Genomic DNA, 26,001 nt, shown 5'->3' with positions numbered 1-26,001 from the left:
TTATTGTAGAGATCTTTCATTTCTTTGGTTAAATTTATTCCTAAATATTGGATTGTGTTTGTGATATTGTGAATGGGATTTCAAACCTGACGTCTCTTTCATTGAGATCATTGTTGGTACATAAAAATCCTACTGTTTTGGTTTGCTCCCTTTGTAACTGATTTCACTGAACTGATTTATTAATTGTAACAGCTTTTTGCTGTAGTGCTTGGTTTTCATCCAGGTACAACATCATGAAATTTGCAAATGTTAATTTTAAAAGTTTATTTGAAAGGCAATTACAGAGAGGGCAAGGCATAGAAAGAGAAATATTCCATCTATTTGTTCACTCCCCAAATGGCTGCAACAACCAGGCCTGGGTCAGTCTGAAGCCAGGAGCTAGAGATTTATCCAAGTCTCCCACATAGGTTCAGGGGCCCAAGCACTTGGTCCGTCCTCTGCTGCTTTCCCAGGTGCATCAGTAGAGAGGTGGATCATGAGTGGAGTATCCAAGAATCCAACTGGTGACCATATGGGATACTCATGCTGCAGGCGGTGGCTTTACCCATGATGCCACAGAGCTGGTCCCAAATATGGCTATTTTGAATTACTACTTTGCAATTTTAATTACCTTATTTATTTTCCCTCCCAAAATGTTCTTGCGAGTACTTCCAACAATATACTGAATAAGAATGGTGAAAAATGGACATTTTTCTACTATTCCATATTTGAAAAGAGTGATTTCTGCTTTATACTTTTCAGTATAAAAGTAGCTGTTGGTCTGTCTTATAAAGGCTTTATAATTTTGAGATGTGTTCTTTTTAATCTAATTTGTAGAGGATTTTTTTTATTATAGAGATATTCGATTTTATCAACTGCTTTCTGTGTCTGTTAAAATGCTTACATGATTTTTCCCTCATTCTGTTGATGTGATTTATGAGGTTTTTGATTTTCAAATGTTGACTCACCCTTGCATCTTTAGATGAAACCAAACTTACTGTTATGTATAATCACTGGTGTAGCTTTGGATTTGGTTTACTAATGTTTTGTTGAAAACTTCTGCATTTATGTTCATGAAGCATACTGGTCTGTAGTTTTATTTTTTGTGTTGTGTCTTTGGTTTTGGTATTGGTAATGCCAGCTTTCTGAAAAGTATTTTATAGTTTTCTTTTAAAAAAATATTTATTTACTTGAAAGGCAGTTACACAGACGTGGAGGAGGGGTAAGAGAAACAGCAAAAGCAAGAGTGAGCAAGAGAGAAAGAGTCTTTCATCCATTGGTTTACTTCCCAAATGGCTGCAAAGGCCAGGGATGAGCAAATCCTAAGACAGGAGCCAGGAGCTTCTTCTGGGTTTTCGTCATGGGTGCAGGGGTCCAAGGACTTGGGCCATCTTCTACTGCTTTCCAAGGCCATTAGAAGAGAGCTGGATCTGAAGTGGAGCTGCCAGGCTCCAAATTTTCAAATTGGCACCCACGTGGGATGCTGGCATTCAGGCCGGGGCTTTACCTGCTTCTGCCACAGTGCTGGCCCCTTACAGTTTTGTATACTCTAAAATATTTTGCAATAATTTGAAGAGTATTTGAGTTATTCCTTCTTAAATGTTTTATAGAATTTAGGGTTTTCTTTGTTGGGAAACTTTTATTAATTACTACTTCAGTAGTATTTCTTCCTATGGCCTACTTATATTTTCTATATCTTCCTTGTTTAATCTTAATATGTTACACATATTCAGGAATTTATTTGAGGCTTTTAATTTGTTAACACACAGTTCATAGCAGCTTTTTATGACCCATCATATTCTGTAGTATCAATTGTAACGTCTACTTTTCTTCTCAAATTTTATTTATTGAGGTTTTTTCTTCTTTCTTTTGTTACTCTGGATAAAGGCTTTTCTATTTTCTTTATCTTCTTAAAGAACCAGCTATTTGTTTTATATCTCTAATATTCGTTTAGTTTCAATTTCATTTATGACTGTTCTTATATTTACTTTTTCTTGTGCCCTGCTAATTTATGCCTATGGCTTGTTTTTCTTTTTCTGTGCTTTTTTTTAAAGATTTATTTTTTTTTTTGAAAGTCAGAGATTTTTTTTTTGAAAGTCAGAGAGAAGAGGCAGAGAGAGAGGTCTTCCATTCACTGGTTCATTCCCCAGTTGGCCATAACGATCAGTGCTGTGCCAATCTGAAGCCAGGAGCTTCTTCCAGGTCTCCCACATAGGTGCAGGTTACCAAGGACTTGGGCCATCTTCTACTGCTTTCTCAGGCCATAGCAAAGAGCTGGATAGAGGCCAGCACCATGGCTCACTTGGCTAATCCTCCACCTGCAGTGCTGGCACCTCAGGTTCTAGTCCCGGTTGGGGCACCGGGTACTAGCCCAAGTTGCTCCTCTTCCAGTCCAGCTCTCTGCTGTGGCCTGGGAGGGTAATGGAGGATGACCCAAGTGCTTGGGTCCCTGCACCTGCATGGGAGACCAGGAGGAAGCACCTGGCTCCTGGCTTCAGATTGGCACAGTGTCAGTTGTGGCAGCCAATAGGGGAGTGAACCAACAGAAGGAAGACCTTTCTGTCTCTCTCTCACTGTCTATAACTGTCTCTGTCTCTCTCTCTCTCACTGTCTAACTCTGCCTGTCCAGAAGAAGAAGAAGAAGAAGAAGAGCTGGATAGAAAGTGGAGCAGCCGGGTCTCCAACCAGTGCCCATATGGGATGCCAGCACTTCAGGCCAGGGTGTTAAACCACTGCACCACAGTGCTGGCCACTTTTTCTGGGTTTTTGAGATGCAGCATTAGACCATTTATTTAAGATCTTTCAAATTTAAGTGTAAACACTTGTCATTATAAAGTTTCCTCTTAATACTGCTTTTGCTGTGTTCTATGCTTTGATATGTTGTATTTTCATATTCATTTAAGAAATTTTCTGACCTCTTTTTAATTTTTTAAAATGATACATTGGTCATCATGTTGTTTAATTTTCACATACCTGTGAACTTTCCAGTGCCCTTTTTTTTATTATTATTGATGTCTAGTTTGATTGATTTCAGTCTGAGAAGGTAGGTACATGATATGATTTCAATCTTTTGAAGTTTTTGAGACTTGATTTCTTCATTAGTAATCAGTGTCAGCATTGTCTACATGTGCCACAGGTTTCTGTACTTCAGCCTTTTGTGGATGTTACAGTATGACTTTGAAGTGGCATGAGCTTCCATAGGTTCTTAGTCCCTAGAGTTGTCAGTCATACTGGGGTTTGTGATGTCTGTATCCACATTTCTGGTCATGCTACCCTTTTCTACCAGGCAAATATGAATTTTTCTGGTGCTTGTGGCAGCAAAATTTATGGCCTTTTTACTATACTATGTGGATAAGACATTCCCCAGGTCCTGATATGTTAGCCTGACTAATATCCAGAAATTTAGCATCATGAGTTCAAGTCCCAAGTCTGGGAAATGTTAAGGAGACATTCCCTGAGTCCTACAGGGTGAATACAGTTTATGCTGAGGGTTGTGTATCAGCAGGTCTGGGTCTGGAGCACTGTAATGCTTATAGGTTCCATTCCCTAGGGTCTAGGTGTATTTACATGACTCTCTGAAATACAGTACACAGAGTGACAGCCCTGGAGATACAGGATACAGTGGGGTCCTTATCCAGGTCTCTCAGGTTGACTGCCAATTATTCCAGGGATTGAATTCCAGCCTGAAGCATGCAAAGATAGGACTGTATAACTCCCACAGATGAGTGTTATTCCAGGGTTTATAACACCAGCAGCAGCAATCCTAGAGCTTCAGATATTGGAGAGAACTTTCCTTTGTGCCTACAAGGCATGCAAAAATGATGCACTGTCCTGCCTTCCAGCACCATGTGCCAAGAGTTTCAGAAGAGGCCTCTTTAGTTCTGGTACTCTGGAATTCTGTATGAGATGCTACTGGTTACTAGCCATATGAGACTGTGAGAATTTCTCTATATCATACAGAGCAAGCAAGTAGAGCTCCAGAGCTCCTGCAGTTGCAGAATTCACAAGGGCTGTCTCTACCATGGAAAATGCCCATGCTGTTTCTGGGGAATTCTGGTAGCAAAGGGGCTGCTTGCTTCATCCAAGGCAGGTGGAGTACAGTAGCTTCTTAAAAGTAGCTTGGGTCTGGCACTTTAGGGACAGACGAAGGCAATGTGGGTTTTGTCTTGGAAGCAAGGAAGTTGCTCAAAACCCAATCATCCCCCACAAATCTGCTTTCACTTGTAGAAAGCCTCCAAAAGGAGACACTGTATTGAATATTTTCCCATTTTGTATTAAAATGAGTATCTTGGCTGGGAAAGAAGGTTTTAAAACATAGTCTTATGTTTATATAATAAGGTAAATAATTTTTTTACTAACCACTTTTTACACAAACTTAAAGTTATCATTAAATTCTAGAATTAATTCCAAAGACTGAAATGATTACCTCCACTGAGATAGCTACAACCTTATAGCTAATGTGTGCTCTTCCCCTCCGCCCCCCCATTTGTTCAACAAACAGACCCACCAATCATCATTTCACTAGCTGAAAGGCACTAAATAATTTTCTTCATAGTACCACAGGGACCTAATATCTCCAAGTCAAACAGATAATTGGTTTCTTGATTTTGACACCAAGAAATGAATCAGTAAGTTATCAGAGGATGACTTCATAATTGCAGAAGGGTTTTAACTTGCTTGCCTTTTTGGGAAATGAAATTATATTTTCCAATAGACATATCTATCACAGTACCTGACAGAGATGATCAATACATCATCATAAATAAAACCAGCAAGCATACCATAGTGATTATTTGCACTTTTAATGCATTTGTTAATCTTTATTGAATAGATTTATTGTCATACACTGAAGATAACTAGGTAAAAGCTCTGTCAATCATATGGAAAAACATAAAGGTCACTTTTTAAAAGTAAAACTTTCAAGTTTGCTCTTAAAAACCAAACTAAACAAAAAGCACACTGGCAAGGTGGTTTTCACAGAATGACACACTATATTCAAAACTGAGAAAATGAAACAATATTGATGCCCCATTCTTAAAAATTAGTCAGATTTTTCCCAACAAAATAAGGTAGACACTCCTAGTGCTGAGTTCTGCTGAAACTTTAAAATATATATTAAAATAAAATTACCAAAAGTGGACAGCTCCACATAAAATGAGAACATATTTACCTAACAAAATTCAGAAAGAGTCCTGATTTCCCCACCACTGAAATCCTGTAAGTTTCATTGGGCTAATGATGCTTCACTGCCCTACTCTGTTATTAGTGGTCAACAAATGTAGATTCTGAATCTACTTTTTTTCTATCCAATTAAAGAACTGCATTGGTGATGAGGCAGAAAATGAACAAATTAAATGCAAATATTTTAATTTTCAGAAATTTTGATTTTTTTCATTACTTTACCTCTCCCCAAATTGAAAGAAATATTTTTGAAATGTTTCTAATAAATTAGTATAGAAAAATTATGCTTGGTACATTAACAGAAAAGCTATCCATTTTTTCAAAGTATAGGAATTTCAATTATTTTATTATTTGGTTTGTGGTCATTTGTATTATCACAATCGCCATAAAAATGATAACTTCAAAATTAAGCCTACAAATAGAGATAAATAATTATATTTTTATGGATTGTCCATGAGGCAAATGTTATCCAAACATCTCTTATAGATTTCCATTATTCATTATTCCTGAAAAATCACTTCAGAGACAAAACAATTTTTTGGTTCAAATTTGTGACAACATCTTAATACTTCTGATAACTATAATCAATAGCAGGTAGTAAGACTTGTTTTCCGATGTGTTATATTAATGTATTTAAGTAATTAATAATGTATTTTAAGATAATTCTATTAATGTGTAAGTTTAGTGAAGAAATCTTAATAACACCAGAGGTTGCTTAAAAGTGAAAAAATACTATAATTTGAATGAAACTGGCTCATATTGAAGGTTCCCTTCCAAAAGAGAAATTCTATAAATCAATAAACTTAAAATTTGCTTTTATTACTAGGCATTTATCTTCATAAAAATATAACATTTAATTTATATCTAATAGTTTAGTTTATTTGTATATTATAAGTACTACAGTATTTTTCTTAGCTTATTCTTAAAAAAAAAAAAAAAAACTACAAGATAACACTTTGGGTCTCCTGAACTGAAAATAATGAAAATGTTGTTCACTATGAAGTGCTTAAAAAAAGTACATAGGCTGGCACCATGACTCACTTGGCTGATCCTCTGCCTGCAGCGCCAGTACCCTGGGTTCTAGTCCCGGTTGGGGCCCCAAGTTCTATTCCTAGTTGCTCCTCTTCCAGTCCAGCTCTCTACTGCTGCCCAGGAAGGCAGGAGGATGGCCCAAGTGCTTGGGCCCTGCACCTGCATGGGAGACCAGGAGGAAGCACCTGGCTCCTGGCTTTGGATCAGTGCAGCACACCAGCCATAGCAGCCATTTGGGGGGTGAACCAATGGAAGGAAGACCTTTCTCTCTGTCTCTCACTGTCTAACTCTGCCTGTCAAAAACAAATATAAACATATGACCTTGGGAACATTTTTGAAGCACAAAATCCCTGACATGACACCAGAAGTACATAAGGACATTTAACACACACGGGTCCTTTCTAGCATGTCACATGACAACTTGTAAGATTTTCTTGGTAATACTCAGGCAATATGCATGTTTGTGATTCAGAAAATCTGATGAGGTTGCAAGCAATGAAAATAATAGGTGATCCTAGTAGGAAAAAAAAGCTTGAAGTCCCTTCCTTCTTTCCTTGAAAGCCCTAAGAAAGGGTGCCTTCTTCCACATGAGGGGCAGAAGGGCTAAATCTCAAAACTAGGTGGGAGGAGACCTGGAAATTTAGGGACCTCCTGCTAGCCTGCATGCTCTGTATTAAACACGGTTTATCCCCTCTGAAACTCATGGGCACGGTTAATCCAGTGATGAGAAATTCAGCAGTGAGAACAGGTGAGGCCCTGCAGGAAGTGATCAGGATAAATCCATTCATGTGTTCATGGATTAATGCCTTATCCCTAGGGGACTGCAACATAGACCACTTTGGATTGGCCCCCTCTGCACCCCTTCTGTCTGTCCACTGGTTTCTGTGCCACCCCAGGCCTCTACCAACAAGAAGACCATCACCGGATGCTGCCCCTAGACCCTGCACCAAAACCGTGAGGTCAATAATACCTCTTCCTTCTCACGCACCGAGCCTGTGCTGCTGCACGATTAGCAACAAGAAAACTGACCCAGACCCCTACGCCGAGAGGACTGCTTGAGATCTGCTGCCTCACTCAAGGAAATCGGGTCATACAGGAAGTTCAAGTTCTTCCTCACCACACAGAGATTGGAAAGCTGATGACCCAGGGTTCAAAGAAGCTGCAGGCGGGGACTGCACACCACCCCGTGGTCCTGACAGCCAGCCCACTGCATACCGAAGTCCTAGCGTCCTCCTGAGGGCTCCTGCAGTGTGGGAAACACAAACAGTAGCACTGGCTGAGCCTCCTGGACCCCCTCTCAGGAGGTATACCTTGTTCGATGACCGCACTTTGTGCAGTTCTTCTTGTCAGTATATACACTTTAGAAATTGATTACAGCAGAAAACACATATGAACATACATTTTAAAAAAACTTGTCCTTTAGGGAAATTTTAGACCTATAGAGCTAAAGAAAAAAAAAAGTACAAATGTGAACTTTTGAATAAACATCTAGCTTTCATGAATGCATGGTGTTATAAACCACACTGAATATATCACTGAGAACCAGAAGTAAATTGGACTGTCTTATTTTGTGATTTGAAATCTAACATCCTTTACTTTTCCTGCATAGAAGGTAAATTATGTTGTGATATGAAACTCAGTCTAAGTTTAGATACACAGGGGCAAGTTGCTTGCTCTAATGAAAACAAATCTGTTAGATCACTTACCCCAGATATTCCACTACCTTTAAAATAATATATCTATCATAGTGCATCATGAAGAAAATATATTTATGCCTAAAAATTTAAGTACAACTATTACAAACTGTTTAACAAAACTTAAAATTGTATGTTTTCAATATTGTGAAATGGAACATTTTTCTTTGCTTCCCAATAAAAGCATGTCGCAGTTTTATGTCTTGAGAATAAGAAGTGAGAGTTTATAAAGTGAAATACATTTTAAGGAGAGAATTTATAATGTTCATTTTTGAACTATTTATAAAATGTTCATTTTGAAATGCATTTTTACTTCATTTGCATTTTAAAGTTGTAACATTATCTATATATAAGTATTTTCATTCATCCTTACTGGTTATTGCAAACTACCACCTACCAGAATTAATTGCTTCCAACCATTTACAATTTGTTTCTTGACTTCAATTAACAATAATCGCACCTCGGATAAACCTCATTGGCTATGATACTGCCACTGTGCAAAGCTGTCTCTTCACTTCAAAGAAAAATAATTGATATATCTCTTGAGAAAACAAGTAAAAATAATTTGGCATCATTTTACAAAATTGAAGTCCACAGAACTCTAAAACAACTGCAGGAATATTCTATAAACATGTACTCATACATATTGTTCTTACAATAGATTCATACCCATGTCACATGAGAGGAATTCCTTGCTCAACTTCAAAATTTTCACATTCTTATCAGTATTTAATATGGTGACTGTAGTTGGCACAAGAAATTCTCTTTTTTAATATTTATTTATTTGAAAGTCAGAGTTACAGAGAGGCAGAGGCAGAAGTGGTCAGAGAGAGGTCTTCTATATGCTGGTTCACTCCCCAGATGGCTGCAACAGTGGGAGCTGCACTGATCTGAAGCCAGGATCCAGGGGCTTCTTCCAGGTCTCCCATGTGGGTGCATAGGCCCAAGGACTTGGACCATTTTCTACTGCTTTCCCAGGCCATAGCAGAGAGATGGATTGGAAGGGGAGCAGCCAGGTCTCAAACCACCACCCATGTGGGATGCCAGTACTGCAGGCAACAGCTTTACCTGCTGTGCCACAATGCTGGCCCCACACAAGTGATTCTCTACAATTAAAAGAAGAAATTTGGGTATGATCACTTTTCTAGCCTTCTTTTTTTGGGGGGGGGGGCAGAGTGTTTGAATTTAGACTGACAAGGATTCAGCCCACTGCACAAAGAAAAATGCCTAAATATTAGAACATTGCACCTGACCCCTCCTCAGTTGTTCTTCTATATGGGATTTCTTAATGACTTACATGATTGGAGATATGGGAAGCAGTAAATGAGCTACCATACTTCCTTGTGTTGTACTTAGGATGTTTTTAGGATGCCTACAAATGAACATGAGTTCTTGTCTGCCCTCATTTATACTGTAAATTTAGAACATAATCTGTGCACTGCAAGTGACTAGGTAAGGATACAAGGTACTGGGGCAACAGAAGGGAGTCTTTTTTGCTAAGCACCAAGACTAACAACTCTGTGGGCTATAAAGCTCACATTTCCTTCCATGTCTGCTTTAAATCATTCAGAATTCAGAGAAAGTAGGAATGTAAGTTATGAACACTCTTCACTGCCACAAATTTTATGATACTCATGAGTTTATATTCAGGAATGACTTAAAATTTAAACAAAAACACCATAGTGAATTTTGAGGGATTCATCAATATCTATATTTGTAATTAAAATTCACATCTATAATTATATCTACTTCCACATGATTTGACAGGAATTATTATCTGGGATGGGTATTTAACAATGCCTTTTATAATTTTAATATTGTATCAAAAATAATCCTTGAAACACTTGGGAAGTTGATGCTATAAACATGTTTACCCCAAAATTAAATATCTTGGAAAAAATTTAACTAAAGATGTGAAAGATCTCCACAATGGAAATTATAAAACATTAAAGAAAAAAAACCAGAAGAACACACAAGAAAATGGAAAAATCTTCCATGTTTGTGGATTGGAAGAATTAATATCATAAAAATGTTCAAACTATCCAAAGCAATTTATAGATTCAATGAAATCCCAGTAAAAATACCAAGGACATTATTCTCAGATTTGTATGGAAACACTAGAGACCCCAACTAGCTGAAGCAACTTTAAACAAGGAAAATAAAGTCAGAATCATCACAATACTAGATTTCAAGAATTACTACAGGGCCAGGGCAGTTATAAACAAAACAGCCTAGAAGTGGCACAAAAATAGACATGTACACCAAAGAAAGAAAATATAAACCACAGAAGTTAATCAATGCATCCACAATCAACCAATGAACTGAAAATCAATCTCTGAAGAAAGGATTATCTCTTTAACAAATGGTGCTAGAGAAATTGGACCTCTATATTCAGAAGTATGAAATAAGACCTGGATTAGCACCCTATACAAAATAAACTCACAATTGATCAAGGATCTACATCTATGACCTGATATTATCAAATTACTAGAGGAAACCATTGGGGAACCTCTGCAAGACATTGGCACAGGCAAAGATGTCTTGGAAAAGACCCCAGAAGCACAGGCAATGAAAGAAGAAAGCCAAAAGCAAAGAAGCTTCTGTGTTGCAAAGAAAACACTCAGCAGCAAAGTGAACGTACAGAACGGAAGAATATAGTTGTACTCTATATAATTGATAAAGGGTTAATATCCAATATCTACAAAGACCTGAAGGGACTCAACTACAATAAAACTTATTGTGGCATAGCATGTTAAGCTTCTGACTGCAGTGCCAGCATCCCATATGGGCAATGGTTTGAATCCCAACTGCTCCACTTCTGATCCAGCTCCCTGACTGTGTGTCTGAGAAGGCAGCAGAGGATGGCCCAGGTGCTTGGACCCCTGCACCTAGAGGGAGTTCCTGGCTCCTGGCTTTGGACAGGCTCATCTCTGACTGCTGTGTTCATTCAGGCAGTGAACCAGCCGATGGAGGACTTCTCTCTGTCCATCTCTCTCTCTAACTCTGCCTTTCAAATAATTACATACATACATACATACATCTTTTTAAAAAAGAGATGGGGGAGACAGGGAGAAAAAGAGAGCACTTTCATTTTCCAGGTCACTCCCCAAATGTCTGCAATGGCCAGGGCTAGGTTATACTCAATCCAGGAACCAAGAGATTTATCCAGGTCTCCCCCATGGATCACAAGGTCCCAGGTACTTTGTTATCTGCCACTGCTTTCCCAGGTACATTTCTAGGGAGCTGGATTGGAAGTGGAGCAGCCAGGACTTGAACCAGCATCACAGGTTGTAGCTTATCTCAGCATCACAGGTTGTGGCTTATCCCACTATGCTACATGCCAGCTCCTGTCCTGTCAAAGTTCTAAACTTCTATCAAAAACCACCATGACTGTGCACAGACTCCCCCACTGTGTGGTTGTGGGCCTCTTCTGGTCAGCATTTCAGAGAATTTTCTGCAAGAGCATCGATCATTATCTTTAAATAAGTTTAAGTTACCAATGTGCTCTAAGGCCATGAACTTCAGACTAGCTCTCTATAAGGAGAGTTGTATAATATCAATTACAGGAACAGGCATTTGAGCACAAAATGCTCAGAGCAATTTGGTGGTTCCCCACTGCTTCTATTGGATCTCAGACTGAATCACTCAAATGTGGTGTTCAAAATTTTAATGTTAGCATTTGAAAGTGCAGTATTGGGTCCAGCACTGTGGCACAGTGGGTTAAAGCCATGGCCTGCAGTATTGGCATCTCATATGGATGATAGTTCAAGTCCTGGCTGCCCCACTTCCAATACAGCACCCTGCTAATGCACCGAGAAAGGCAATGGAGGATGGCCCAAATGTTTTGGCCACTGCACCGATGGGGACCCAGAAGAAGCTCCTGGCTCTTTGTTTCAGCTTTACTCAGCCCCCAGTTATTGCAGCCATTTGGGAACTGAACCAGCAGATGGAAGATTTCTCCCTCTGTCTCTCATTCTCTCTAACCCTGCCTTTCAAATAAATACATAAATAAACATTAAAAAGTGCAATATCTTAACTGTTGGTGATTGTAGATGGATACAGGGAGAAACATACAAAATTAGTATATGAACTATTGTAAGAAATTTCTTTATATCAAAATGAACAGTTGGGATTCAAATGTTAAAAATATGCCATTTGCAATACCCCTAAAAATAAGTATTAATCTGGGGTCAGAATTGTGGTGTAGCCGGTAAAGCTGTCACCTGTGATGCTGGCATCTCATACAGGTCCAGTTTGAGTCCTGGTTGCTCTACTTTTTTTTTTTTTGACAGACAGAGTGCACAGTGAAAGAGAGAGAGAGAGAGAGAAAGGTCTTCCTTTTGCCATTGGTTCAGCCTCCAATGGCCGCCACGGCCAGCGCACTGCAGCTGGTGCACCGCGCTGATCCGAAGGCAGGAGCCAGGTGCTTCTCCTGGTCTCCCATGGGGTGCAGGGCCCAAGGACTTGGGCCATCCTCCTCTGCACTGCTGGGCCACAGCAGAGAGCTGGCCTGGAAGAGGGGCAACCGGGACAGAATCCAGTGCCCTGACTGGGACTAGAACCTGGTGTGCTGGCGCCACAAGGCAGAGGATTAGCCTATTGAGCCACGGCACCGGCTGGCTGCTCTACTTCTGATATAGCTCTCTAGTATGGCCTGGGAAAGCAGCGGAAGATGGCCCAAGTCCTTGGGCCACTGCACCTGCATGGGAAGACCTGGAAGAAGCTCCTGGCTCCTGGCTTCAGATCAGCACAGCTCCATCCAATGCAGCCAACTGAGGAGTGAATCAGCAGATGGAAGACTTGTCTCTGCCTCTCCTTCTCTCTCTATGAGGCTCTGAATTTGAAATAAATAAATGAATCTTTTAAAAAAAAGCATTAATCTGCTATAACTAGTACTGAAACAGTATTTTTCACTTTATGTTTCTGTGTGGCAGCAAACTGTTGAAATCTTGACTTAATGTATGCTAAACTCATCTTCTGTATATAAAGAGAATTGAAAATGAATCTTGATGTGAATGGAAGGGGAGAGGGAGTGGATAAGGGGAGGGTTGCGGGTTGGAGGGACGTTATGGGGGGGGGAACCATTGTAATCCATAAGTTGTACTTTGGAAATTTGTATTCATTAAATAAAAGTTTGAAAGCAAAAAAAAAAAAAAATAAAATGGGAGGGAAAATAATCCTCACCTTCTGCATTTTAAGCTCTAAATATGATGAATAAATCAAGTAATTCACTATTAACCATTCAAAAAAAAAGCATTAATCTACCAAAATGCATATAGATATGAAATTGGGCAGAAAAAAACAAAATCAAATATAAATAAACGGAGTTATTCTAAATTATCCTTAAATTCAATTTTAATATAGAAATCTTTTCTTCATATGTCTGTTGGCCATTTCAATTTCCTCTCTTGAAAAATGTGTTTGGGTCGGTGCTGTGGCATACCAGATAAAGCCACTGCCTGCAGTGCCAGCTTCCTATATAGATGCTGATTTGAGTCCCAGCTGCTCCACTTCATATCCAGCTCCTGCCATGGCCTGGGAAAGCATAGAAGACCTGGAAAGAAGCTCCTGGCTTCTCATTTTGGATTGGCACAGCTCCAGCTGTTGCAGCCAATTGGGGACTAAACCAGAGGATGGAAGATCCCTCTCTTTCTCTGCCTTTCCTTCTCTGTGTGTGTAACTCTGACTTTCAAATAAATAAATGAGTGTTCAGAGGCTGGTATTGTGGTGTAACGAGTAAAGCTGTTGCCTGCAGTGCCAGCATCCCATATGGATGCTGGTTTAAGTCCTGGCTGCTCCACTTCCAATCCAGCTCTCTGCTATGGCCTGGGAAAGCAGTAGAAGGTGGCCCAAGTCCTTGGGCCCCTGCACCCATGTGGGAGACCCAGAAGAAGCTCTTGGCTCCTGGCTTCAGATCAGCTCAGCTCTGGCCATTGTGGTCATTTGGGGGAATGAACCAGTGGCTGGAAGGCTTCTCTCTCTCTCTCTCTCTCTCTCTCTCTCTCTCTCTCTTTCTCTGCCCCCGCTTCTCTGTAACTCTTCTTTCAAATAAATAAATAAATAATAAATCTTTTAAAAAAAATGTTTGTTCAGCTCCTTTGGCTATTTTTTTTTTACAGGCAGAGTGGACAGTGAGAGAGACAGAGAGAAAGGTCTTCTGTTGCCGTTGGTTCAGCCTCCAATGGCCGCAGCAGCCAGCGCACCATGCTGATTCAAAGGCAGGAGCCAGGTGCTTCTCCTGGTCTCCCATGCAGATGCAGGGCCCAAGCACGTGGGCCATCCTCCACTGCACTCCCGGGCCATAGCAGAGAGCTGGCCTGGAAGAGGAGCAACCGGGACAGAATCTGGCACCCTGCCCGGGACTAGAACCTGGTGTCCCGGTGCCACAAGGCAGAGGATTAGCCTATTGAGCCATGGCGCTGGCCTTTGAGTGGAGTTTTTTGTAAGGTGTAAAGTAGGGATTTTATTGCATACTTCTGCAGAGGTCCAGTTTTCCCAGCATCAAACTGTTGAAGAGACTGTCTTGGCTCCAGGGATTGATTTTTGCTCCTTTGTAAAATTTCAATTGGTTGTAGATACATAGATTGATTTCTGGAGTTTCTTTTCTGTTCCAGTGGTCTACATGTCTTTTTTTTTTTTTTTTTTGCCACTACCAGGCTGTTTTGAGTATAACTGCTTGGTAGTATGCTTTCAGATCTGGTATTGTGAAGCCTCCAACTTTATTTTTGTTGTTTAAGATTGCTTTAGCTATTCAGGATCTCTGTGTTTCCATATAAATTTTAGCATCATGCTTTTTAGATCTGAGAAGAATGTTATATTTATTGGGATGGCATTGAATCTATAATTGCTTTTGGTAGTTTAGACATTTTGATGATGCTGATTTTCCCAATCCATGAACATGGAAGATTTTTCCACATTTTATGTCTTCTTCTATTTTGTTTTTTAATTTTTTGTGATTTTCTTTGTAGAGATTTTGACATCCTTGGTTAAATTTATTCCAAATTATTTCAATTTTTTTTGTAACTTTGTGAATGGAATTAATCTTAGAAGTTCTTTCTCAGCTATGGCATTGTTCGTCTATATAAAGGCTATTGATTTTAGATCCTGTTATTTTACTAAACCCTTTTTATGAGTTCCAATAGTCTCTTCGTGGAGTCTTTTGGGTTCCCTATATATAGAATCATGCCATCATCAAATGGTGATAGTTTGACTTCTTCCTTCCCAATTTTTATCATTTTTCTTTCTTTTTCTTGCTTAATGGCACTGGTTAGAACTTCCAGGATGCCGGCGCCATGGCTCGCTAGGCTAATCCTCTGCCTAGCGGCGCCGGCACACCGGGTTCTAGTCCTGGTTGGGGCACCGGATTCTGTCCCGGTTGCCCCTCTTCCAGGCCAGCTCTCTGCTGTGGCCAGGGAGTGCAGTGGAGGATGGCCCAGGTGCTTGGGCCCTGCACCCCATGGGAGACCAGGAAAAAGCACCTGGCTCCTGGCTCCTGCCATCGGATCAGCGTGGTGCACCGGCCGCAGCGCGCCGGCCGCGGTGGCCATTGGAGGGTGAACCAACGGCAAAGGAAGACCTTTCTCTCTGTTTCTCTCTCTCACTGTCCACTCTGCCTGAAAAAAAAAAAAAAAAAAAAAAAAAACTTCCAGGACAATATTAAATAGCAACAGTGAGAGTAGGCATGCTTGTCTGGTTCTGGATCTTAACTGAAATACCTCCATTTTTCCCCATTCAATAGGTTGCTGGCTGTGTGTTTGTCATAATTTTGCCTTATGTTGAGGAATATTCCTTCTGTACCCAAATTGCTTAACATTTTCATTATAAAAGGATGTTGAATTTTATCAAATGCTTTATCTGCATCTATTGAAATAATCATATGGTTTTGTTCTTCAGTTTGTTAATATGATGTATCATATTTATTGATTTTCAGATGTTGAACCATCCCTGCATACCAGGGATAAATCCCACTTGGTCTGGGTCAATGATCTTTCTGATGTATTCAATTGGCTGGTATTTTGCTAAGGATTTTAGCATCTATGCTCATCAGGGAAATTGGTCTATTATTCTTTTTTTTCTGAATTAGGAATTAAGGTAATGCCAGCTTCATGGAAAGTGTTTGGAAGAATACTCTCCCTTTCAATTGTTTTGAATAGATTGAGAAGAGTTGGAATTAGTTCTTCTTTAAATGTCTGGCTTTTCTTTGTTGGAAGGGTCTTTACTACTGATTCAATCTCCATCCTGGTTATTGGTGTGTTTATGTGTTCTATGTCTTCATGACTCAATTTTGGTAGATTGTGTCCAGGAATCTTGAATCTTTTTTTTCCCCAAAGGAACCTTTTATTTCATGAATACAAATTTCATAAGTACAACTTTAGGAATATAGTGATTCTTCCCACCATAGCCCCTACCACTCACACTCCCACCCCACCTTCTCCTCCCTTTTCCTTCCCAGTCCCATTCTCTATTAAGGAAAAAAACTCATTCCTCAACAGTGAAGACAAGAACTGTTCAAGTCATCACTTCTCAAAGTGTCAATTTCACTTTTACAGATTTCCTGTTAGGTGCTCTATTAGTTCTCACAAATCAGAGAGAACATATGGCATTTGTCCCTTTGGGACTTGGGTTTTTTTTTTTTAAGATTTACTTTATTTGTTTGAAAGACAGAGTTACAGAGAGAGAGGTAGAGCCAGAGAAAAAGAAGTCTTCCATTCCACTGGTTCACTCACCAGATGACTGCAATGGGCAAAGCTGAGCTGATCCAAAGCCAGGAGCCAGGAAACAGGAGCCAGGAGCTTCTTCTGGGTCTCCCACATGGATGCAGGGGCCCAAGCACTTGGGCCATCTTCTATTGATTTCCCAGGCCATTGAAGAGAGCTGGATCGGAAGAGGACCAGCTGGGACTCAAGCCAGTGCCCATATGGGATGCTGGCACAGCAGGCTGGGGATTTAACCCACAGTGCCACAGCGCTGGCCCCAAAAAGGCCTTCTAATACTTTCTCTTTTTCCACACCTTCAGGAACTCTTAGAATCCATATGTTGGGTCATTTGATTGTATCCTGTAGATTTCCAATCGTATTTTTTAGTTTTCTAATTTCTTCTTCTTGTGTTTGATCTGATTATATAATTTCCTGTTCTTTGTTTTCTAAGTTGGATATTCTTTCTTCTGTTTCCCCAATTCTGTTAATGATTTCCACTGTAAGTATTATCTGTTCTATTGAAATGTTCACTTTTAATATTTCATTTTGATTTCTCTTTAGAATCCCAATTTTGTGGCAGAAATGTTCTTTCATATCATGTATGGATTTCATTAGTTCATGAATTTGCTTTTGATTACTCCTAAGTAATCCTATGATTAATTGTTTGAATTGCATTTCTGGCATTTCTTCAATCTCATCATCTTTACAATCTAGGTTTGAGGTGTTGTATTCTTTGGGGGGTGTCATATTGCCTTCCTTATTCTTGTTTCTTGAATTGGTGCATTTATTTTTGGCATTTGTGGAGATAATTGTTGTTTTCTTTTCTTTTCTTTTTCTTTTTTCTTTCTTTTTTTTTTTTTTTGGTGTGGTGGCTTTTGTCTTTGAGCTGTGTCTGAGTGACTAGTGTCTGCTTTCAGGAAATATCTAGAGGTGTCTGGTGGGTATGTACTCCAGGGTGAAGGGTGTGTCTGAGGTGACACATCCAGGTTTGGTGTGGTAAATCTCCTTTTCATTTTTAATCAGAGGGGAGGTTTCTTCTTGTCTGTTTGCATAGACTTAGTCGAGCTCCTCACCTAAAAAGAGGCCAGTGCCTGGGTGCTAGCCCCAATGAGTATATTATTTGTCCATTCTGCCACAAGAACCACCCAAAGGATCTGGACAGTCTTCAGTGTAAGCTCAGATTCCCCAGCAATGTTCTTTGCCAGGTAACCAGGGAGCCCTGATCATGTGGAGCCTCCCACAAGTGACTGCTCTTGCTTCAGCCACACCCTGAGTCCTCCCACGAAGCCTCAGTGTTTTCACAGTCCACATGCACAAGCCTCCCATGGTCATGAGCACCCAGCTCCCTGTCTGTTCTCCCCACCACACTCAGGAGTCTGCTTGGCTGGTTGCTGGGAGCGGACACAAGCTGGCACAGGTGTTACATATGTCCAAAATGGCACTTTCTTGGTGTCAGCTTGTTATATGCCTTTGCAGCATGATCAGGGAGAGAGAAAACATGCCCCCCCTTTGTCTTTTTTTCTCTGGTATGACAGGTACACTATCCCCCACAGAGCTCCAAGCTGAATTCCTTCTAGGCTTTTCCTACAGCTTTTTTGCCAGTGGTTTGTGCTGCTGAAGTCTGGTCTTACTTCACTCTCCAACACTGGTGCAGAGGCTTTCTGCTGCTGGACTCCTAAGTTGTGCATGTCCTTGCCCTCTAAGTAGTTCCATTATGTTCCTCCAATTTGTGTAGTTTCCTCTGCTGTTCTCTCCCTAACTCTTCCCTGAGACTGCACTCTTTCCACTTCATTTTTAAACTGTCTTCTCCTAGACTTGGGCCTATTCTTTTTGGTTTCCTCATTTGTTTGTATATAACTCATTGTAATAACTCCTGATCACTCTTTTTATTTATAGGGTGACCATATCTACATTTTCTTTTTCATGGCTGATTTTATTTATCTGAGTCCTCTCCCTCTTTTCTTTGGTTATATGGGCCAATGGTAGGTCAATTTTATTTATTTGTTCAAAAAAACAGTTCTTCATTTCCTTAATCTTTTGTGTTTTTTTTGTTTTAATTTTGTTTATTTCTTCTTTAGCTATTTATTTCTTCCTACTAAATTGGACTTTAATTTGTTGTTTTTCTAGGTCCTTGAGATGCATCCACAGCTCATTTATTTGGCGACTTCCCAGTTTCTTGATGTAGGCACCAATTGCTATGAACTTCCCTCTTAATCATTACATAGTGCCCTTCTTTGTCTCTTTTAACTGTTTTTCTGTTAAAGGTTATTTTCTCTGATATTAGATGGTTACATCTGCCTATTTTGCTTTTCATTAGTATGGGATATCTTTTTCCATGCTTTTGGTCTTCATGTATCTTTGTTAGTGAGATGTCTTTCTTGTAGGCAGAAAATAGATTGGTATTTAAAAAAAAATCCATTTAGCCAGCCTGTATCATTTAACTGGAGAGTGGAGGCCTTTACATCCAAAGTAACTATTTATAAGTAACTTGTTGTCCCTGCCATTTTCCATGAATATTCCTATCATTTACTTTGGATTTCTTTCATACTTTTATTGGGGAATTTTCTGCCATCACATTTATTCATGATGATGGCTTTCTTCTTGTATTTCTGTGTGTAGCAAATCCTATAGCATATTTTGTAAGGCTCTATGAGAAATGACAAATTATGTCAATTTCTGTTTGTTATTAAAGGTCTTGATTTCACCTTCGTTATTAGATAAGAGCATTGCAGGGCATGATATTCTGGCTTGACAGTTTATTTCTCTTAAGACTTGAAATATATCTTGCCATTCTCTCCTAGCCTGTAGGGTTTCTAATGAGAAATCAGCTGTGAGTGTAGTTGGAGATCCTCTGAAAACAATCTGGCATTTCTCTCATGCACATTTTAGAATGTTTTCTTTATGCCTTACTGTGGAAAGTTTGACTACAATGTGTCATGGTGAAGATCTTTTCAGGTCATGTTTCTGATGTGTTCTATGTGCTTCCTGTACTTGGCATCCCTTTCTTTCTCCAAATTGGGGGAGTTTTCTGTGATTATTTCACAAAATAGGCCTTCTATTCCATTCTCTCTTTCTACATCTTCAGGTACTCTTAAGACCTGTATGCTGGGTTATTCGATTGTTTTTTTTTTTTTTTGAAGATTTATTTATTTATTTGAAAGTCTCAATTACAGAGAGAGGAGAGGCACAGAGAGAGAAGAGGCACAGAGAGAGAGAGAGAGTGAGAGAGAGACAGACAGACAGATCTTCCATCCAATGGTTCACTCCCCAATTGGCCACAACAGCTGGAAATGCACCAATCCGAAGCCAGGAACCAGGAGCCAGGAGCTTCTTCCTGGTCTCCCACATGGGTGCAGGGGCCCAAGGACTTGGGCCATCTTTTACTGCTATCCCAGGCCATAGCAGAGAGCTGGATCAGGAGAGAAGCAGCCGAGCCCTCAAGTTGCACAAAGATGTCATTGATTCCTTTGTGGAGCCTCCAAGTAACAGATCTGTCAGCTGAAGTACCTTTAATTCTCCCATGGCTCTCACTGCCCACATGGTCAGGAACAATATCCAGGAAACAACTCCAACACACCATTGCATTTGAGAGTTTATGGTATGGTCACTTACATGCTCCATAAAGTACAATTGACAAATTTCTCAATTTCTATTCATGGAAAACTTGAAGCAAGTTTACTCATCAGTAAAATGTGTGAACCACTGAGAGTAGTTCTGAGTTAAAGAACTGGGGAGACATTTGTCTTTGAGTCCTTTCCCCCTAAAGATAAGAATGGACCCTAGTATGTGTACAGTTTATGTGTGTGTGTGTGTGTCTTTTTGTGTTTTTACTATTTATAAGTATTTCCCATATTTCACACATTTGCAATATGGCAATATTTCTACAATATCAAGGGTTACATTTATTTTAAAAATATTTTGTCAATCAGTCTACATTGTAAAAGAAAAATGAACTCTAAATCAATTTTTTTACTTTCTCCTGTTGTTTTTCCAGATGAACTGTCTGATAATTTTGAATTTACAAGAAAGTAATACATGCATAAGCACTTTGCTTAAACATAAATATCATAGAAAATAAGTGTGTGCTACATTTGAGTTTCCTTTTCAGAAAAATTTCTTTCCTTAAAACAATCTCATGAAAAATCCCTTACCAAAATGTCACTATTTATATGGGACCTGAAAAAAAATCACATATGACTCCTCTGCTTTCTTTTTCCATCCTTTATCTCTATTTTTATTTTTCAATAATATGATTGTGTAGGTAATGAAAAATTTGTCTTCATGCCTAAGTATCTATGTAAAACTTACCTACACAAGTCTTGTATTTGCCCATAACCTCTATCCATAAACTCCTACAATATAAAGCATATCCTAATGTGAATTCATATTTTCAAAATCCAATATTCCAACTTGCTGTGTTATACATGCTTGTTCTGGGGCTGGCACAGTAGTGTAGTAGGTAAAGCCACTGTCTGCAGTGCCAGCATTCCATATGGGCACTGGTTTGAGTCCCAGCTACTCCGCTTTTGATCCAGCACTTTGTTATGGCTTGGGAAAGCATAGAAGATGGCCCAAGCCCTTGGGCTCCTGCACTCACATGGGAAGACCTGGAGGAAGCTCCTGGCTCCTGGCTTTAGATCACACAGCTCTGGCCATTGCAACCAATTGGGGGAGTGAACCAAATGAACAAATGACCTCTCTTTCTCTCTGCCTCTCCTTCTCTCTCTGTGTAATGCTGACTTTCAAATAAATTAATAAATCTTTTAAAAGGAAAAACTGCCTGTTCTGCATGATCATGCTACTCAATAAGAGGTTTAAATTCTTTATTTCTGGACATGTTTTCTCTATAGTTGTGATATTTGAACACAATATTATATTTTTGTTTTTGAATATCTGAAAGGAGACCGCACCTGCATTTAAACTGAACTCCCATGTGGCTTTCACAAATCAGTATACACCAACAAAATTTCAGACCAACCATTCTAGATATGTCTGAATTGTGTCCAATGAGATGAAACCCTTAATCCACTTCAGGGAGAATTCAACAAAAAGAAGGGATACCATGACTGTCTCATACCAAGTGCATGCATGCCATCCACAGCAGGCAGAAAAGGCAGGTTAGCAACCCCTCTAGCAGCTGTGACACATAGAAAAGGAAAGCAAGAGGATTTGGTAAAGTGGCAGTCATGGGCACTTCATGTTCTTTCACTAAATCATTAAAATTCATTTTTCTAAGCTGATCTTCTGTATATTAAGATAATCGAAAATGAATCTTGATGTGAATGGAAGGGGAGAGGGAGTGGGAAAGGGGAGGGTTGTGGGTGGGAGGGACGGTATGGGGGGGAAGCCATTGTAATCCATAAGTCGTACTTTGGAAATTTATATTCATTAAATAAAAGTTTAAAAAAATTCATTTTTCTGACAATCCACTGACGTTATTTTGGAAATTCAGACAGAAATACATCCCATTATTTCATATATGATGAGACTTGATGGAAATTACAGGAAACCAACTTAACTGGCAATATAGAAAGTAAAATAATACTATATATACCAGACATGGACAATTTGAATTTCAAATAACACAAAAATTTACAATAAACCAAAAATAACAAGATATAATAAGAGAAAGAAGTGAGAATAAAAAGAATAATTGAGAATAAAAATAATAGAATTATTGAAGCATCAATTCATCAAATTTATATAGATGTGTGTGGAAATTTTTTGAAAATTTATTGAAAGACAAGAAAATTTAAATCAATTTGTGTATATATGTCTTTTTATTGATCAAATGATATATTATTAAGACATAAATTCTTCCAAGTTTTTTCAATAGATTCAGTACAATCTCAACAATAATCTCAGTAAGCTATTCTGTAGACAATTAAAAGCTATTTTTCATCCTTGAGAAGTCTGGAAAATAAAAAATAAAAGCAAATTTGAGGAATCTACAATTCCTAATTTTATGCTTTAATCTAAACATACAATCATCAAGAATATGGGGCCAGCACTGTGGCTTAGTGGGTAAAGCCTCCATCTGTAGTGCTGGCATCCCATATGGCCACCTGCTCAGCACCCTGCTGATGTGCCTAGGAAACCAGTGGAAGATGGCCCAACTCCTTGTGTCCCTGCACCCAGGTGGGAGACAGAAGAAGCTCCTGGATCCTGTCTTTGGATAAGCCCAGCTATGGCCATTGCAACCATTTGGGGAGTGAACCAGTGGATGAAGATCTCTCTCTTTCTCTCTCTGAAACTCTACCTTTCAAATAAATAAATCTAAAGAAAGTTCATAATGTTGGACAAAGAATATTCATGTTGGTAAGTGGCAAGGTATAAATGGTCTCAAATACTTATTATTTTACTAATCTTTGTCAAAGGGACAGAGGCAGCCTGGTACAGGTAATGTAGTCTACAAAAATAGTGAAAATGCAAATGGATGACAATAAGGGAAAAATCAAAAGATGCATACTGTGAAAATAACACATGAAGTCACTCTAGTGAATAAGGGGTCAGATCTGTGGTTTAGCAGGTCAAAGTAGGTGCCTGCAGTGCTGGCATCCCATACGAACACTGATTTGAGTCCTGGCTACTCCATTTCCAATCCAGCTTCCTGCTAATACACGTGGGGAAGCAGCAGAAATTGGCCCAAGTCTCTGAGCCTCTGCCACTCACATGGGAGATCTAGAAGAGGTTCTTGGCTCCTGGCTTTGGATCGGCCCAGCACCAGCTGTTGCAGCCATTTGTATAGTGGATCATCAGATGAGAGGTCTCTCTCTCTCTCTCTCTCTCTCTCTTCCCCTTTCTTTGTATATAACTCTGCCTTTCAAACAAATAAATTTTTAGAAAACAAGCACAAACGTGCTGAATAAACTTGTATTTTAAAAAAAGTAGAAAGCACAGATATGTAAGAATAAAATGTATAAGATTTCTGTACAAAAATTAATTTTACATACAATACTGAAAGCATTACCCATAAACATAATGTGGACTTTGAACAGATGTAAGAGAGTAGTGATAAGGAAGGTAGCAAGAATTAATGGGTAGAGAATTTGTCAGAATGGATGGACCCCTCTCTAGACAGAATCTGAGAGAGTACTCAGCCATTCAGACAGGTATAAGCAAAGTTACACAGTTTAATGGAGAGAACACACTTGACTGCTCAGATGCGCATCTCAGCAAAGAACTAGGGGGGCTGAAATACTCCTGATAGATCAAGTGGACATCTCAGGAAAGAGCTGAGTACATAGTCTATATTCATACAGGAGCTTATCAGGGAATGGGATCAAGTTATTCCCACAATTTTTCCTGCCCTCCACCCTTCTTCCTGAATAAAGGACTTATTGGATGTGAAATTTTTTGTAAAAAAAAAAAAAACATTTAACTAAGCTCTTTAATACAACATGACACTTTATGGCTGTTATGTATTATAACATATGTAGAGTTGCAGGCAGAGAGAGGGAGAGACAAATGTTTTAAATTTGTATATTCACTTCTCCAAATAACTTCAATAGATGGAGCTGGGCCATTCCAAAGCCAGGATCCAGGATCTTCTTCTGGGTCTCCCATGAAGGTGCAGGACCCAAGCACTTGCACCATTTTCCACAGCTTTCCCAGGCCATTAGCAGAGAACTGGATTGGAAAAAGAGCAGCTGGTACATGAACCAGCACCCATATGGGATGATAATGCCCCAGGTGAAGGCATAACCTAGTACAACACAGCACCAACACATGCTTCTAGACTTTAACTTGCAGCAAATATAGTCTGTTAGCATATAAAATAATTCTTTATTTTGAAAATAGTAAATACATTATGTAGGATTTTCCAAAATATGTAGGTTGTTTTTTAAAACTGACATCAGTACATCCTTATTCCACTAAAAACAAATACAATAATCAAACTGGTATGCACTTACTAGGAAGCAATTTTAAACATTTGGATTTTGTTTAAATTGCTGAGATTTGGAAGAGGACTCTCTAAGCATGCTAACAATATCTTACCATGAACATAGCAAGGACTTTTTAAACAAATATTTATTTATTTATTTGAAAGGCAGAGTTACAGAGAGGCAGAGGCAAAGAGACAGAAAGAGAGGTCTTTCATCTGCTGGTTCACTCCCCAGATGGCTACAGTGACTGAAGTTGGGCTGATCCAAATCCAGGATTCAGGAGATTCTTCTGGGTCTCCCACTCAGGTGTAGGGCCCAAAGACTTGGCCCATTTCCTACTGCTTCCCAGGCTATAGCAGAGAGCTGGATCAGAAGTGGAGCAGCTAGGACTCAAACAGTTACCCATATGGTATGCCAGCACTGCAGGTGGCAGCTTTACTGGCTGTGCCACAGTGTCGGCCCCAAGGACTTTTTTTTTTATTAAGATTTATTTGTTTATTTGGAAGGTAGAGTTATAGAAAGTCAGAGAAAGAGAAAAAGGTCTTCCATCTGTTGGTTCACTCTTCAAATGGCTGCAATGGTCAGAACTGGGCTGATCTAAAGCCAGAAGCCAGGCGCTTCTTCTGGGTCTCCCATGTGGGGCCCAAGGACTTGGGCCATCTTCCACTGCTTTCCCAGGCCATAGCACAGAGATGATTGGAAGTGGAGCAGCTGGGACTTGAACTAGCATCCATATGAGATGTCGGCACCACAGATGGCAGCTTTACCTGCTACACCACAGCACCGGGCCCAGGTATAGCTAATTTTACAGGAAAGCCTGGAAACAGCTTCATCTCAGCAAGTTCTCTCAGTTTGCTAAAGTGCTCGAAGGGAGTTATTACTTCCAAAACATTCAATAAAAAAAAAAACAATACCTAAGGGAATTTCCTGGCTCTCATGACTATCATGCTTTTAAAAGTTTTTGGTCAGGGCCAGCACGATGGCATGGAGGTAATGTCACCGCCTGCAGTGTTGACATCTCATATGGGTGCTGGTTTGAGTCCTTTTGAGAAATTTTTGAAAACTGGCCTGGGCTATAGACAGACAAGATTTTAAAGTAAGAAAAATGCAAGGATGAGCATGGGTCAGAGTTATAGGAGATGGTCATACTGGATAGCAAATATTGTGATTTCAGGCACAATGTTGGATGTATAAATCTGTTGGCATAGCTACAGGCACAAGGGGATAGAGAAACTGGGAGGCAGACAGGGTCTGCAGGTACAGGACCTGGAACATAAGAAGGAATATATCAGGTGTTATTTAAGGCAGTGCTTAGAGGAAATTTTTAGCCTCAAGTGAATACGTTAGAACAGAAGACTGAAAGCTCTTCATTTTGGTTTTCTTCTTAAGAACTAAAATGAGCATCCTAAAATAGCATAGAATAAATGCAAAGAAAAAAAGAATAGTAAACATCCATGAAATACCTGTAGTAAAAATGTACAACAGAAACTAATAAGCAAGAAAAAAGTTTTAAATCATATTGTAAGGCAAGAG

General features: G+C 39.5%; 2 pseudogenes; both read right to left on the bottom strand.

Annotated features, from left to right (window-relative positions):
* The window catches only part of LOC100358844 (inducible T-cell costimulator pseudogene), a 39,891-nt pseudogene that overhangs the window by 7,845 nt on the left and 6,045 nt on the right, over window positions 1-26,001 (bottom strand).
* Window positions 8,268-8,391, bottom strand: LOC138848122 (U4 spliceosomal RNA; annotated as a pseudogene).

The sequence above is a fragment of the Oryctolagus cuniculus genome, unplaced genomic scaffold, assembly GCF_964237555.1.
Source record: "Oryctolagus cuniculus unplaced genomic scaffold, mOryCun1.1 SCAFFOLD_80, whole genome shotgun sequence".
Classification (NCBI taxonomy): domain Eukaryota; kingdom Metazoa; phylum Chordata; class Mammalia; order Lagomorpha; family Leporidae; genus Oryctolagus; species Oryctolagus cuniculus.
Note: the sequence above shows the minus strand (reverse complement) of the source record. Positions and strands in the feature narration are given on the sequence as shown.